We start from the raw sequence: 16,863 nt of genomic DNA, 5'->3' as shown, positions 1-16,863 counted from the left end.
AATAAGCTGCAGTCTAAGTCAACTGCTGCATGTATTCTAAAAACTTTGATGTTGTTCTGTTCTTAAATATGTAAGCATTAAATATTTAAAGTATTGAATATGGTCTCATCTCTAACTTTTCTACAGCTCATTTTACATAGTTAAGAAGGCTGATATCATATTGAACTCACAGCAGTGGCCAAATCTTCACTGTCCTCTTGCTTAATTTATTCCCCTGATGTTCTGATAGAAATACCTTATCAGGAAAGTGGCTGCTCTCAGAAATGAGGCAATAAAATCAGGGCAATTTCAAGTTTTCTATAATGGCTTTAAACATGATGCAAAATGCCTGAACTTGCTTTGATAATACAATTATTTTGATAATACACTTGCTTTCTTATACACAGAAATTTTCTGTAACTTTGATGAAATGGTAAAGACAATCATTCTGAGCCAAACACCCAGGTATTTTAAATAATCAGATATTAAAAAGAATGAAATATAGGACCACTGAGAAAAAGGACTGGGATGGCAGAAAGGAATAATCAAAATCAACAGAATCCACTGTCTTTGGCCAGAGGTTTAGATTAACCTGAAGGAAAAAAACAAATCACTAAGAAAGAAAATATATCACAAGGTAATGTTAGAAGTCAAGCCATTATCATATCAGACATCTCATTTCACACTTTGCCTCAGATGCTCCCTTCTCAGCACAAGACATGGGACAGTATCACTAATGAAAAAGATTCATATGGCATTTTCTGCCAGATGAACTAACACTGAATTTAATTTTTTTTTTATAATGGACATGTAACACAAGAGATACTTGAAAAGAAAATACAATGGTTGATAAATGCAGATTAATAATTAAAACTTAGGGCTAATTAAGAAAGACATTAAATCATGTTTGATGTTACACAACAATACAAGAAAGAAAAGCACAATAAACTCCAGAGACTCTGCCAAAGCATGTAAAATGTAGTTGCTCCTTCACTCATTTGTATTTTTTATGAAAATTCAGCTAATGTGTAACATTCTATTTTGCATTAGAAACAAACACCAAAAATAATTTAACACTTACGCAGAAATGTTTAACTTCTTTTAATACAAAAAAACTGGGATTAAATAATACATTTATATTGGAGTGTGAGTTTACTTTAGTGACACATGCATCAATATTTACTACTAAAGAAGAACACTGTGCTGAAAACTGTTGGCAACTACTCTGCATCCCAGAGTGCTATAAACTCTGTTTCTTATCACTGCGACTTTAATTTACTTTTATATTGGTATATTTTTGTGTGAATTTTCAACAAAGATGAGACTCCAGAGTTCATCATATCTCAGTTATCTCATCCACATTCATAGCTCACATGAAAACTTTTCTATCATTTAGTTTATAAAGATTTTACTTACACAAACGGAGTCTTTTAATCCATCTAACTGAGAAATGCTTTCACCTCTTAGAATACTCCAAGACTGATACTTATATCAGGCATACTGCAGGTATGCTTTTACTTGTGTATATCTCTCTCACTCCTGAGGGACACTTGCAAAGTGAAGAACTGACAGATCTTGATCCTGATAAGGTCACAGGGACTTAGCTATATTATAGCTTTGCTTAATCCTCATTGGTTTTGCCTACAGCACAAGGCTGTTTCCCTGACAACACAACAGCAGTTACCACAGTATCCAGAAACGCATATGATGTCCAGGTTTAAGGTATATCTCACCTGAAAATATATTATTTAATGCTATTTTCTATAGGTCATTGTAAGGAAAAGAATAAAAGCTGTGAAGATCTTCTTGTATGCTCTTAATTCTACTGAGCTTGTTACTATTACTTACTTCAAGGACATTCCCTAAGCAGGTTGAACACTTCTGAAACTCAGTTCTTGAATTAATGAGCACATGGACCAAAAGTCACAGTAAGAAGCCATGGAATGTAAGGGAATTACTGAATGTTTACATAAATTCCTACCAAGTGGGAAATACAAAATGAGAGAAAGCAAAAAAAACACCACTTGAAAATTTAAAAAGTGGACAATAATGGCTAGCATAGAAAGGGAGGCATTTGGGGTCTAAAGTGAGAAGTTTGGGAACAAGTTTAAAGGTAGATATAGAAATGAGATGGTGAGAAACTACACACTGCAGCAATATTTTACATAAATATATACAGAAGACAGCTATGTTTTTCAGTTCAAAAGAAGGATTTTACAATAATTAAGATAAAGGGTGAAACAAAAGAAAAGAAACATACCAGATCTGTAGCTGAATAAGGAAGCTGTGATTCTAGAAACATTCTTCAGTAACTAATAGAAAAAAAAACCAAAACAACTGAAACTCTAAGTCCAGCCAGATAAGTTCTTGTACTTCACCAAAAGCATGCAGTACTACAATACATAGAATAGATCTTGTATCAAATTACTTCATTGGTTTAAATTTGTTCAAACAATGTTGACAGGGTAACTTTCTAGTGGCAGAATATTTACCTGGCCACATATAAACTAATTTAATATTAATAAAATACTGTTTAAAATCCTTTCTTGTGTGCACTGGCTAATGTAACAGAAATGCACTATGTGATCATGTGTGTTCTAACCCAACTTGCACCAGGTAAATTCAGTACTAATAACTGTAACTTTATGTAAGAAATGCTCACTGAGAGGTGTCTGAGTGATTTTAGTTGAGATGAAGTGAGATTGAAGAAAGGAAAGCAGCAGATAGTAGCTTGACCTCGTGGTTAATGGAGGAATGTCTGAGCCTGAGTCAGGCATTGCAATGGACTTTCCAGTAAAAAACAATTAGAAGACAAGCATTTAATCAATTGACAAGACAGTAATTTGTTTCTAAGCAACACAGGTCACCAAGAATACATCACTCCACTCATATAATTGTTTTCCTATTGAATATGGTTATACATCAGTTTTCAATTTTCCTTTTCAAATACCTCAAGTGCACAAGCTTAGATGACAAAAAAGATCAGGTTAGCACAACTATGAAGACAATTTCCCGTGACACTGACCTTCCATCTTCAGGAACAGTGGCTTAAAATGTAAAGAAAATTATTGTGGGATTTGGGGGGTCTTTTTGGCTTTGCTTAGTTTGGTTTTTAAACTCCCAACAAACAATGATGAAGAGTTCATCTGACTGGCCCACATTGGTCAATTTAGCCCTGGGAAGTTGGAAAAACTATAAATTCTATTACTTTCAGAAAAAAAGTAGAATGCATAATTTGACTTATTTTCCTACAGACTACATCCTAAATAAATAAATAAATAAATAAATAATAAAGTAAACCAGATTGAAAGAATGCAATAAGGGAGACAGCATCAATTTCCTTATATGCTAAGATAGTACAGTGATCAGCAAGATGTAGTAGGTGTAGTAGCACAACCACAGTTAAAAAAAGTAAGAGCATTTGTTGTATACTCTTTGTACTTTAGTCTCCTCATGGTTTGTGTTGTTGAGTAAACTTGTGAAAAGTTATTTTTAATAAAATAATGCTTATGCAAAATTGTTAGTAATTATTTGCTCATTTCAGTTCTGAGAAAGCTGTTATTTACACAGGTGACTGAACCACACAAAATGTGCACATTGAAAATACATTGAAAAGAAACTAAGGGGCTTTTGGAAAATGACAGACTGTTTAAATTATTTTTTAAAAGAGTGCTCAGTCTATAAAGACTACGAGCATCTTGCATTATCAATGCTCTGTGAAATCACTGTTATAAAATATTTTACACATTTTAAAAATAATGTTAATGCACAACCAAACCATTAATTAGACATTTTAAACCTTAATGATGAAGGAGTTTAATCTAGGAGTTAGACTTTTATAGGAAATACAACCACATTTAGAAGGACAGCTGATGTTATTAGACAAAGCACTTACAGCAAACCCCCAGCATTAATTCTTAGCAACTTTGAAACAAGTGACAGTTGCAAACACAGTTGTGCTGACATCATGTATTTTACATCTGTATAAAAGAAAAGAATAGGACTATAGTTAGGAAAGGAAGCTAATTTTCACAACTACCTTAAAATTTAATTAATTACTTAATTTTTGTAAGTACCTTTTCAGCTGCAAAACAAAGAAAGAAATAACTACAAATGCTTAGAAAACAATAATGACTGATGTGACAAATCTAAACTTAAAATTCTTTTAAAAGAATTACTAGTGAATAAACAACAAAGATTTCAAGTTCATTCCTTTTGGAGGAATACTGGGCAAGATAAAATCAAAGTTAAAAGGATATAGGGCTTTCTGCAACAGAAGAAGGAATAAGAAATAGGAAAAGACACTGATCAAAAAGAACACAAGCACACTCAAGGTTAGTTCACGACTAAAATCAAGATTCTCACATGGTAGTTCATGTTTACACCCACTCTAGAGGAACCCTGAGTCCTTATGTTCCTACAAGTCATGTAAGAATGAAGATAGAAATTATGTTAAAATATATTTGTACTAATGTATGGAAAACAAACCAAAGCTACACTAAAAATCAGGTTCCAAATAAAATAACATATTGATCACAACTGATATTTCATTACACGTTGGGTCTCCTCCCCCTGCCATGTGGTCCTGGGAGAGGGGCCCTGGGGGGAGGCACGGGGTTTCCCTGCCCCTGGTCAGCCTCGTTCCCACTGGTTGTTTTGTGTTCCCTGCGCGGGCAGGGACCCTCGGGTCCTGTGATTGCAACAGTTCCTCAGCAGAGCCCCGGCCATGTGGCTGGAGAAATAAACATCTCTGAAACATCTATCAAGAATCAGTCCATATATATATTCCTTTTCCACGGGCCTCGTTGATTGATACGCGTGTTGCAGTATCCCCACTGTGATAATTACAGTGAGGACTTCAGTGAATGGCTTTTCTAAGACATACGGAAGTAACACGTCTTGTCAGTTAACTGAGAATCATTAGAGCTATGAACATTTCCTTCAAATACAGGCTACTCAGGATTCCAAGTTCCAACTTCTTTTTCTTAAACAACTTACTTTTTTCTTCACTTTTGCAGAGTGGGTTCTACCAATCTAGGTAGCCAAGAAATTCCTCTAAAATTTTATTACCTCTATCCTTAAGTTACTATGGATGTATGTTAATCATACTGTAGCACAAATCAGTTGAAAGATTTGCAAGACAGATTGTGTGCTAATACTGTGTTAACACGGATACTGAACTGAAACTTGTCAGACTTTTTTGATTCATACAGAGAATTAAATATTTATTTTCTTTTAAGTTCTCTGATACCTCCCCATATTCTCTATAACTTATATATCGGAATTTGTTGATCTCTTTCCTATGAGATCACTTCTTTTCCTGGATACACTAGTGAATAGATCCTTCCAGACCATTGGGACTGAAACACTGAAATATTTTTTTAACAGCTACAAAAGAATTAAATTATTTAAACCACACAACAAGATTATAGAACTTCAACCAATAACAACATTTACTTTCTAAATGCTCAAAACATTATAAAAGCACACAGTAACAATGCAAAGAAAGTAGTAATAAGCAGTCTCACATACCTCAGGGTTAGGTCAGCTGGAGTAATTTGTGAAAGTATTACAAGTCTAACTAACAGTTTTAGCTGAAAAAGTAATGAAGTAAGGCTTCAATTTATTTTTTTTTCCAAAACATCTTTTATGTCTTTTAACATCTTTTATATCTACTAAATTAACTTAAATTTTAAAATTAAATTAAAATTTTCACCATGATTTTTAAAGAATTTAATCAAAACAAAGCATTATTAAACATACAGAAAATAGTATCTTTTCATTGTCTACAAAGGAAAAAAACAGAGACAAAATGTTTAAATAACTTACATCATGTAGCACAGCTGGGGGCCTGGGCAGGAGAAGGATTTGTTTCACACTTCTTGTTTCAAAATCTCTGTATTCTTTCAGGCTCCTTTTCCTGAAAGGAAAGTTAAGCACAGGTTAAAAAGGGACCACTAGACACAGACACTAAAATCAGACATAAAATTTTCTATTTCCTAAAAAGGGATGTAGCTTTCAGCATTAGAGAATGTAAACTTTAATGTGATGATGACAGATTTTTCTTTTTGTAATATTAATGATGCCTTTTCAAGTGTGCTGAGGTAATTATCAGACAAAATAGCAAACCAAAACAACCTAAATTGCCAGCATTTCCATGTATCTGTCATAAAAGTTTTCAATCACTGCAGTTCCAGTTTTGATTTTTCTGTTATAATTACTGTTCATTACAGCACCTACTTGAAGACATACAGGAAATTTGCACTAAACTTAACTGTTTTACAGTAGTAATTCATGTTTAACTACCTGCTTGTCTATATATTTGTTGTTTATACTTTTCCTTCAAGAGAATATTTTTTGGATTGCAGAGTTAGAAAGGCATGGCATAATTTGCCCCTTTTCAATAAAGGAATGAAGTTGATTTTGTGGTCAGTATGTCATACAAGGAAGCATGGACATACAATGATATTTTTGACTCACCTTTCTCCCAGTAGAGTAAGCTTTATAAAACCGGTCTTGTTTTAAAAACAGTCCTAGCTGAGTCTCAAACTCTTCATCAAAGGTATATGCCATTTAGAACTTTTCAAATTTCATCATCCTTCTAGATGCAAATGGAGAAATATAATCTACACAAAGTCTGACACAGTCTGTAAAATGTGACAGATCGAGTGATTGTCTCTGGTTGATAAAATTAATCATTTCAGAGAACATTACAAACTCAATGCTAGCAACTGATTAAAACAAAACAAAGACTTTGTGTAGACTTCGTTTCTCTATTTGCATTGAGAAGGCTGCTAAAATTTTACAAATTTTAAATGGCATATTCCATTGCTGAAGAGTTAGAGACTCTTCTAGAGCTGTTTTTAAAAGAAAATATTGTTTATACAGTGAATATATTTCAACATAGGGCAGAAGATCTATTGCATTTTCCTATTAAGAGGAAGTTTAAACAGTATTAAACATTTTGTTTCTTTTTCTCACTTTCAGAATTAAATAACACAATGAACTCCATGCCATAAAATTTCTTCTAGTAATTTCAGTGCTGCTAACTTAAAAGCCAAATAGGTTATATTGAAGTTATTAATTACGCAGTAGTCAATGTTTAGAAAGAACAAGAATGTAGTGTTCAATGATCAGAAGTTATGTAAAGATCTCCTAATGAAAAATAGAAGCCCATACGAATGACTAAAAAAACCCCAAAACAACCAATCCACAAACAGTTTTTTTCTATTTTGCTGTGTAGATTTTTTGCAATCTTGATCTTCTTACTATCTGTAAAATAGTGATAGAACCAGAAAGATGTGAGCTAATATATCTTCCAACAATGTATTTTTTCCTATGTCAGTCTTCTGAAAGAGACTCATCCTTTCCTAAGCAGAGGGATAAATATATTTACAACCAATCAGTAGCCATCTCATCTGTAAGATGCTGGGTGGGCCTAAAGGCAAGATACATGGTGATAAAGTATATGATGTAATAAGAAATACAGGATTCTCAACATGAGGAAAAAATTAAATTTTAATGATAGTTAAGAAAAAGAAACTCTGGTTACTTGCACAAGTTAATCACAATAAGTATCATAAGGAAACATTATTTTCAAGTTTGCTTTGCCTAGGCTGTTCTATTTCAACCTCCACAATAATACAAATCTGTCTCTTACATTCCTTTCTGTCATCACACCTCAGTTATTGTTGTCTATTCCTTTCACTCTGACTAGCAAGCTACATTCTTCCAAATTCTGTCAGTACTGCCATCCCCTTAAACCAAGTGACTGTCTATCATGCCGTAGCTTCCTTGCTGTTTCTTGTCCCTTGCATGGCTCCCAGCCCTATGCTCCCCATTCACTTCATTCTTAAACTCATCATCTCCATTACATGGAACCTGTTTTTGAGACAGAAATGCTATGGTTTTAATGGAAAGTGGCTTAACTTTTACCTTTTTTAATATAAAGTGGCAGGATACCTCCCACATCGTCTATTTCATATATGCAATACATATACTGTATTCTTGCAGTACAGGTCCTTTTCATACTATTTCTTCTTTATTTAGCAGTAAGAAGAGGTTCAGTTCAGTTTTCAGCAGACCTGAATTTTGCAAAGGTTTGTAGCAAAGTTCAACTCAACAAAACTGCACTTCCAGAAGAGTTGGCTTCCCTTTCATAAGGATCATTTTACTGGAATTAGCACTCACTGTCTTGGAGAAGATACATTAATGGAAAAAAACAAAGAAGGAAAAAATGAACAAGCTGCTCCTTAGATCTCTTTCTGTGAAAGGTACAAAACTGCATATTTGCCATCCCTGGTTAGAACAAAAAAAATTAGTAATTTATCATATCAGCTGGCTAGAACATACCTTGGGACTTCTGTTCCCTGAGGAAAGAAAATTCTGATTCAATCTGCTTCAAGACTGATTACATTAGTTAAGCCATGTCATTGTGATGGCTAGCAGCCAAATTTCTGTCCCAATCATACAATCTTGGAATTGTAATGATGATGGATCTGTAATTCACCCACAAACTATTTATCTATTGTGATAATTATGAATACAAATAATACTATCTGCAAAGATAGAGATACATAGTTTTTCTCACTACTGTCTCAAAGATCGGAGAAGATAATTCAGTGGCCAACAAATAATCAAAGATTGTGTGATTACATGTGTAAAACTTTCGATAACTCTGCCCAGTGCAGAAAACTTCTGCTGCATATTTCAATTGGCAGACTAACAGTGATGAGGAAAAGGTGCAGCTGTTTTTTTCACAAACAAATCTATAATTAAATGCAATTGAGGATTTAAACTAACATGAATTAGTTCTAATATTAACTGCCACAAAGCCTTAGCCCAATTAATGTCTGGAGAGCAATTGGCATTATCTACAGATCACTATTGATGTGATTAACATATCAATAACTTGTACTAATATTGCTGGAGAGGATTAGTTAAATGATACAATTGTTTCATGTTCCGTATTTGGTTCTGTTGTTACCGCAAGTAGAATTAAATAAAGCAAAAAGAAAGTGACTAATTTAGGAAAAAAGCTATGGTTATAGAAAGTAAACCTCATGTGTAACATAAAAAGTGCATCACATATACCAAAATCACTGTTGATTTTACATACGCCTCTTCAGCTTTCAGTGTTCATCATATAGATCATACTCCAAAAATGCTCATAAGTCTTAAGAGGCAGCTGCCTAGAACATGGTCCACTCACACATTGATACATCTGTTCAAAATCAAGACCAAATACTTAATGGATTGAGATTTTGTCATGATGCTCTCCAATTTGTTTTTGACTCCAGAATTACAAACATAACTTCTTCAGATTCCAAGAACACATTCTGACTCATCACATATGGGGGACAGTCTGAAGTACAGCAGCAAAACTCCTCTTACCAGTCTATACTTTATTCACGCATCCAGACCTGGCTACTGATGCTATTTTACCAGCTATGAAAAAGTCAGTCTTAATCCTGATCACAATTTGCACTTCAACTCACCTTATAGGCAACCAAGTGCTCTATAAATAAAACATCACTCAAAGCCATTTATATCTGACCACTAGAATACAAAATCGCCATCTACTTTGTTTATGCGAATAAGGAGTAAAGGGAGTCAATAGCAACTCATTGTATTGACTTGTATTTCTGTATCCAATTATTTATCTAGTCATTCTGGACTGCATGGCTGTGTTTGTCTGACAGGAATATTACTTCCAGTGATTGGGGGAGGGTGTGCATGGAGGGCAGGAAATACATTTTGCTCAGTGTTTAAGACATACTACTAATGCTTTTCGTGTTCCTCAGAGGCTAACCCAGTAGTCTTACAGGTATACTATTCACTACTAATTTAGAAAATCATCACTTTTTATGGCTGTGTCTGCATCAAGTTTCCCCTTGATTTTAAAATCATATACCTCACTTTAGGAAGAAGTAATTAACAGACAGCACATAATCTCTTAGAGCAGGTTGTTCTCCTCATACACAGTTAAATTACGCAGTACCAAGTCGTTCTCGTACCAGCTTAAGAGCTCAAAATATTTAAAAGACAGTAGAAGCCATTATTTCTTTCCCAACATCAATAGAGTATTATTAAAAAAACCCTCAACTAGTTGGAAAATAAGCAGATTCTTATGCCAGTTCAAAATTAATTTTCCCTTTCCAATATTATTGTTCTTTCCTCTTTTGACAGTGACTACTGCTGAATTGAAGATAAAGATTTTCTCCCAGGGCCAAGAAAAGTAATTGCAAGTTGCATGTCATTCCCATTTTCATTTCTTTAAATGTATCTTTTTAAGGATGTCTTATGCAGGAAGCAAAAACATTGAATAAGTGTGATGGTGCATTCCCCTCGCTCCCTGCCCCTTGGGCTGCACTGTGATCTCAGAAATGCTCATTAGGCCTCAGCCTTGACAAACAGCACCTGGACTAAGCTCTTGAGCTTATTAGAAATACTGTCTGCTCCCAGGAACTTGTGCTGTCTAACACAAACCACTTTAGAAACATATTTTTCTTGCCTGAATAACAACTTAAGTCAAACAACGTTTTTGTCACTGAAGTTACCAACCTGAATTGTGGCCAAGATGGAAGATTATTATAACTTAAGCCAATTCTTTTGTGATCCTAGATACAGTGGTCCTAAGCATACCCTTTCTTCAGAAGGAATTTCTTCTCAGAACGGATTGTTTGACTGGAATTCATTAGATTGAACTGTCCAGGGAGGTAGTAGAGTCACTATCCCTGAAGCTCTTCAAGAAACAACTGGACACGGCACTCAGTGCCATGGTCTAGTAGACAAGGTGGTGATCAGTCAGAGGTTGAACTTGATGATCTTAGATCTTTTGCAACCTCATAAATGATTCTCAGCTCTCCTGGCCTGCAATGGTCTGCGATCGCATCTTCCTCTGAGTGGAGCACCTCTCAGCACGTTTGCTGTACTCGGAGGTCCAGTGAACAATGACAATGGATCCTGGGCTGATACCCCCACTCCTCAAGGCCCAGCCCTTCACCTCTTGAGAAGATGCAAAAGTATCCAATGTGAGTATTTCCCTGACCTTGAGGGAAGTTTTTCACAAGCGATTACCTTGTACATACACCTTCAGGTCGGCGTATGTACAAGTGTGAATAAGCTAAAGCAGAGGTACTATGAATGTTGCTCTCTTAGATTGTTAAGTAACTTAGATTTGTAAGTTAGGCCTGAGGTGAAATATTGTTATGCTTACAGTAAATTCTATAGAATCTTTTGATAGATTGTTTAAATATCTAGTAAGTGTGCTGTTACGTTTAAGTGCTGTTAAAACCTTTAGGCCTAAACCATTGGTCAAGTCTGGGCCAAGTGGTTTAGTCAAAATCTTGTGACTCTATAGGAGTGTCTCCTTTACTCATTTTTATCCTTAATCCTTTCCTATCCTTGCCCTTTTTCCTTTCCCAGCTTACACGTAGATGCTTTTTGGTTAGTTTTAGTTTTAGGTTGATTGATTTTAGGTTCTAGTTCAATTTTTCCTGTGTGTGCTTTAATCATTGAGTAAGTAGAATGAACCTTGCCAATGAACTTTGTTACATTTTCACTTAAATATTAAACCTGCTTGGGCCAGCACCTTTGCTGGCGATTCTTTGAGTGATATAAAATACTCATTTGCGACAGCAAATTGTTAATGGTGAGCATTTTCTCACAACACTAAGCTACATATTTATAGAGACAGCTTAACATAAAATGTGTAACACTATGTATGTATACACGAGTTATATATGCTTACATAGACACAGATACATATATACATGAAAATAGATATATTCACTGAGATTTATTCTGAAATACTGAAAACATTTACACATGTGATCTACCAATGTTAAAAAAAATCCCACCATGACGTAAACATGCATTTGCCTTTATAATCACATCATCTGCTTCCAAAATTTAATGGTATGTGTGCAAAAAAGCTCATATTCTTAAAAAAAACCAGAGAGTTCATTTCAGAAAAGCAAACAAAAAGCAACCAAGAAAAACCATACCAAAAATATATAAAACTATATCTATTCATAATAATATTTAATTCAGCACTTCATCTGAAAACATTCAAAGGAAATTAAGAAACTAAGATATATTTAAAAAGTAACTTAACAGCAAAAGCACAGGTAAAATTTTAAAGGCTGTATACGGTAAAAATACTCTTTTAGACTGACCAGAATAGGATCAAAGTGAGATAATACACAAAAAGTAACAGGAGAGAACTAGACTGATGATTCTCTTATAGCTTAACTTCTTTTATGAAAACATCTTACAGTCTAACTTAAAATGAAAGAATACAGCTTTGAAAGATGGTAACACCATATCCACATCGAATGATGTAAAAATTCAATTGCAGGTGGCTGCAACTAGATGGTCTTTAAGGTCCCTTCCAACCCAAACCGTTCTATGGTTCTAGGAAATTGTAACAAACAAACTAGGCTTTAGACCGATGAAAAGGCTGCTTGGCAAGACCACCAAAGCAGCACAGTTTAGGCAACAACAAATATATGGTCTTCGTCTGCTACAAGTGCTAGTTTAAGCTGTTGTGATTTCAGAGATTGTCCCTCAGTTAAAAGATAGACTGCACCCTATTTTTGTAGGGACAATAAAATGAATGGATAGTTCAGTATCCAACTGTGCATAGCACACTGAGAATTAATCCCAAGTTACATCAACTGATGAGCTGCTACAGATAAAACATGTTTAAAGTCAAATGCTAAACTAAAAAAGAAACAACAAATTAGAAAATATGGTTTGACCTTCACCTCACACATGTTCTCAGGCATCAGCATCTTCTGTATTTAACTCCTATCATAAATAGATTTCTGAGTCACAGCAATGCAATAAACAGTAATTACTAGCAATAGCTATAAATTACAATGTATAATTTTCTACTTCATTTAAACATATAATCTCCTATGCAAGCCACAAAAGGACCACACCTGTCACAAATGAGATCCAGCATATTGATCATAATGTCAAGTCAGACTGGTTCCTAATGATTTAACAGCTGGCATTTTGTTGCAAGGACTACTGTTTTGTGTCATACCATTTGATTTTCTTTTCTTTAAAAACTGAGCATGAAATGGATTAAATAACAAACAAGCTCCTGAATTAGGGGAAAAAACCCCCACAATTCAAAAAGTCAGAATTTCATATTATACCTGATTTTAAATTGTAAATTAAAAAAAATTAAATTGTATAAGAATAAAAATAAAACTGTTCACATATATGAAAAATATTTCCCAAGTTTACAACTTGACTGAAAGCAAATCTTCACGTTCAGTATTACAGTACTCTAGCCAAAATATTAGAAGAAAATAGAAATACTTTAAGTAGATTACACTGTATCTCAACAATCAATTACTATATATCTGTTCTGCACAGAAGCTGTAACAGTATGAACAGGTATCTTACTGGGGCACGAAAAACATGGTCACTTTAAGCCTCTAAGTCTATGTGACTGGGATATAGGTATAGCAAACATGGTTATTTTTCCATTAAAATACCTCATCATAAAATCCTTCTTAGGTTAGTGTCAGTTTAAGGACTGAGCAAGGAAATATATCAACATTCTCCAGCTGAACAAATAGACCTCACTTCCTTTAATTCTCTTTTCTCTCTCAATACACTTTATTTTCTTATTGCTTATGAATGGACTCTGAACTAAAACGCCAGTTTTTCATCTATTTTATTATTCTATTGGGTTTTTTTCACACATTTTCACACCTAAGATTGTAGTGAAAATGCTGATTTTTTTTCCCCAAAGAGAATTAATCAGAACCTCTTCCTCCAATTTGCTCACATTCAGGGTTACTAGTCACTGCTTACATTCTCTGGGAAAGAGTCATTCCTATTCTGTGAGGCACGTCCTATGCAGAAAAACTGCTTTAATGAGAATTGCTTCATTAACAGTGGTGTAACCTCTGTCTAGAACTTGATTATCAATGATTTTATCTTACTGCTTTACATACTTGCTGCCTTGAAGCTGTTGAAATGTTTCCAAGCTTTCAGCGTGCCAGCAATACAGAATGCATGTGTTTCATATTACATAATGAATGTGCTTATCATACATTGGTAGTTTTTGAGAACATCATGATAAATCCAGGTCCACTAAGCCACTTGCTAGCAAATTTCTGTTTACCTTAACAAAATTGTAACTGCGATATACCTGCATTTTTAAGCTGTCAGTTATAAAAATACTTCACAAAATCGTAAGCATGACATTTTAGAGCCTTAAGCTCAACTTCTTTGATCACCAGTTAAACTTTACACATAATATTTTCCTTGTAAGTATTTTTTTTCCAGCTACTGTAGATCAGCAGATTGCTAAAGAGCTGCTGATAGGATTTGCTACCCTCTATAATTGTAGGGTAAAATTATTTCTCCTAAACTCACACATTGCCTTCTTTCTTTTGTGGAGGTATCCTATATATTCAGATTAGGACTTACATTGCCAAGACCTGATGTAACACTCATTCTAACATCACAGAATCACAGAAACCTCAGGGTTGGAAGAGACCTTCAAGATCATTCAGTCCAACTGTCAACAGAGTACCACCATCATCACCCCAAGTGCCATATCCAGGTGCCTCTAATATGGAACCCTTGTGGAAAATAAGTGACTTTTACAGACCGATTAAGATATATAAGAATTTTTGGTCTTCTAGTATTTCTGAAGCATTAAATACATAAGAAAAGAAATGGAATCTCAACTGAGTAAAGTGGAAAAAAATCCTCTCTTCACTGAGAAAATAGACAATTTACAAAGATGAGGGATAGCAGGAAGAAATGCAAAGGACAATAAGCAGGCTTTGCATAAGAGAAAACAAGAATAAATTTTGTAGAAATAAAGCTAGTATGCTTCCTGAGTACTTACATCAGTAACAATTACAGTAACATCAGTTGATGATGAGGAAGTCAGGATCATAAGAGAAGCAGAGGCTGGAGAAATACTAATAAGATTCAGCTAGGGCCTGAAATGGAGCTCCTGTAGGAAGGACAGTGGGTTTTCTACTATTTTTATTTTTAGCAATTTTGCACTTTCACACCACAGGGCTTGAATTAGTACTCCATTTATTTCTGAAATACTATTCCAGAGAACTACAATTACAGCATTAAGACTGTAAATAGAATGTATGTGGAATATACTCTACACCCGATTATCTAAAACATAAGGGTAAATAAGGCTTGCAAAAGGAATAATATGGTGTAGTATCTACGGTTGTCTTAAGAACTTCTTGATCCATACAAGGACAATACATGCAAAAGAAAAAATTAAATAATTTAGATTTTTGCTCTCTCTTTCCCCATTTCTCCCTTTTAATGCTTTATGCTTCAACTCTGACAACGAGCTTAGAAACTGAGACAAGTCCTTCAACTACATGAAAATAACCCAGATTCCAAATGGTGACAAGACAGCAGCCAGACAGGGTCAACATCTCATTGTGGATGAAGAGGACAACTATAACTTTCTCACCAGGGTAACTGGGAAACAGCAATACCTTGTGATAGGATTAATTTTCAAAAAAATAAAATATGGATCACCATTACAAGTCAGCATAAATTTCTAAATGGTCTGCTTAAAGGTTATGGCCACTATACCTCAGCCCAGACCATTACACAGTGAGTGGACAAGTGAACTCTCAATAGATTAACAGAATTCTGTAAGAATTTCTGCTAAGCATTATCATTCATCTTATATCTCTATCATATGTATTTTACTGATTATGACTGGACTTGGATTAAAACCAAAATGTCCCTCAACTCCAAACAGTTTCCTCCTTTAAATAACACAAATACTTCCAAATATCTGTTGCTAAGCCAAACTGTAATTGCAGTTAACGAACTCCTTATACAGATTTGACATCTCCATTATTTAGTAATTACATCATTTATTCCATTATTTGTCCTGAATTTCCTGTAGTTTATCACATTGCAAAACATGCAGGTTTTTTCTGCTTGTTAAAATCCACATTACAATTTATGGCATCATAAACCATGGCTGAACCACACCTGCATACTCTGAACACTCTAAGGGATCCTCCCTGAAAATGAATGATCAACAATAAAGTCTTCTTCCCTGTTGAGGATATGTTCATCATAGAGAAAACAAAAGCTATCAAGACAAAGGGGGAAAACTAACCATATCTAGAAGTTTCTGTTGTGTAATTGAGACATAGAGTATAATAAATTACAAGGTTCAACAAAACCAGAAGTTACAATTACTGAAAAACTATTTCTAGCAGAGGCTGTTCTACATGCTGACATCATACACAGGATGGAAATACCTACTTTAACCTTACAAAAACACTGGAAGTAGTAGCTCACAAAAACAGAAGTGAAGTGGACAAAAGAAACAAATTATCTAAGTATCAAAAACTCACACGAGGAAAACAATTTTACTTCCTCTACTTCAAAGATATTTAATAAAAAGAGATATTTAATAAAAATGCTATAGTCATTCTCTTCCTTTTGCACAAACAAATCCAAAAGATGCATAGCACTGGACAACAGAAAAGAATAGAATAAGGTATTTCAGTTAGAAGGGACCAACAAAACGTTTAAAGAAGTTGTATTTCTATAGTTATTTGACTTCGAATAATGTCATGATGGAAGAAAAACATCATTAAAACAATGAATTACATTTAAAATTCAGGGGGAAAATGTGATTATTTTATTTTATTTTTTATTGCAATAAGTAACTTTATGGGAAAGAAACTAACTGCAGCAGTAAGAAAGCAATCACTACTTTTTTCTTTATTTATCATTTGAAACACTGAACACTGTGTTTGTAAAAGAGCTTTCAAAATCACTGAATGTTTTCAAAAAAATATTTAAAAGCATATACACATGTGCTTGCACACACATACATAATCT

The 16,863-nt window shown here is 34.2% G+C and overlaps 1 protein-coding gene across 10 annotated transcripts in view; it reads right to left on the bottom strand.

The window, feature by feature from the left end:
* The window catches only part of PRLR (prolactin receptor), a 154,869-nt gene that overhangs the window by 128,371 nt on the left and 9,635 nt on the right, over positions 1-16,863 (bottom strand). For 6 of the 10 annotated variants that reach the window (XM_032095366.1, XM_032095365.1, XM_032095368.1 and 3 more), the window contains exons 3-5: positions 5,809-5,899; positions 5,512-5,573; positions 3,875-3,959 (exon numbers count right to left, since the gene is read on the bottom strand). The gene's annotated coding sequence lies outside the window, so the exon portion shown is untranslated. Of the gene's footprint in view, positions 1-1,395; positions 3,854-3,874; positions 3,960-5,511; positions 5,574-5,808; positions 5,900-16,863 lie in introns of those variants that run through there. The other 4 variants (XM_032095369.1, XM_032095371.1, XM_032095373.1 and 1 more) reach the window with 4 other exon arrangements.

The sequence above is a fragment of the Corvus moneduloides genome, chromosome Z (genome assembly GCF_009650955.1).
Source record: "Corvus moneduloides isolate bCorMon1 chromosome Z, bCorMon1.pri, whole genome shotgun sequence".
Lineage (NCBI taxonomy): Eukaryota > Metazoa > Chordata > Aves > Passeriformes > Corvidae > Corvus > Corvus moneduloides.
The sequence above is the reverse complement of the archived record's forward strand: the minus strand, read 5'-3'. Positions and strand labels throughout refer to the sequence as shown.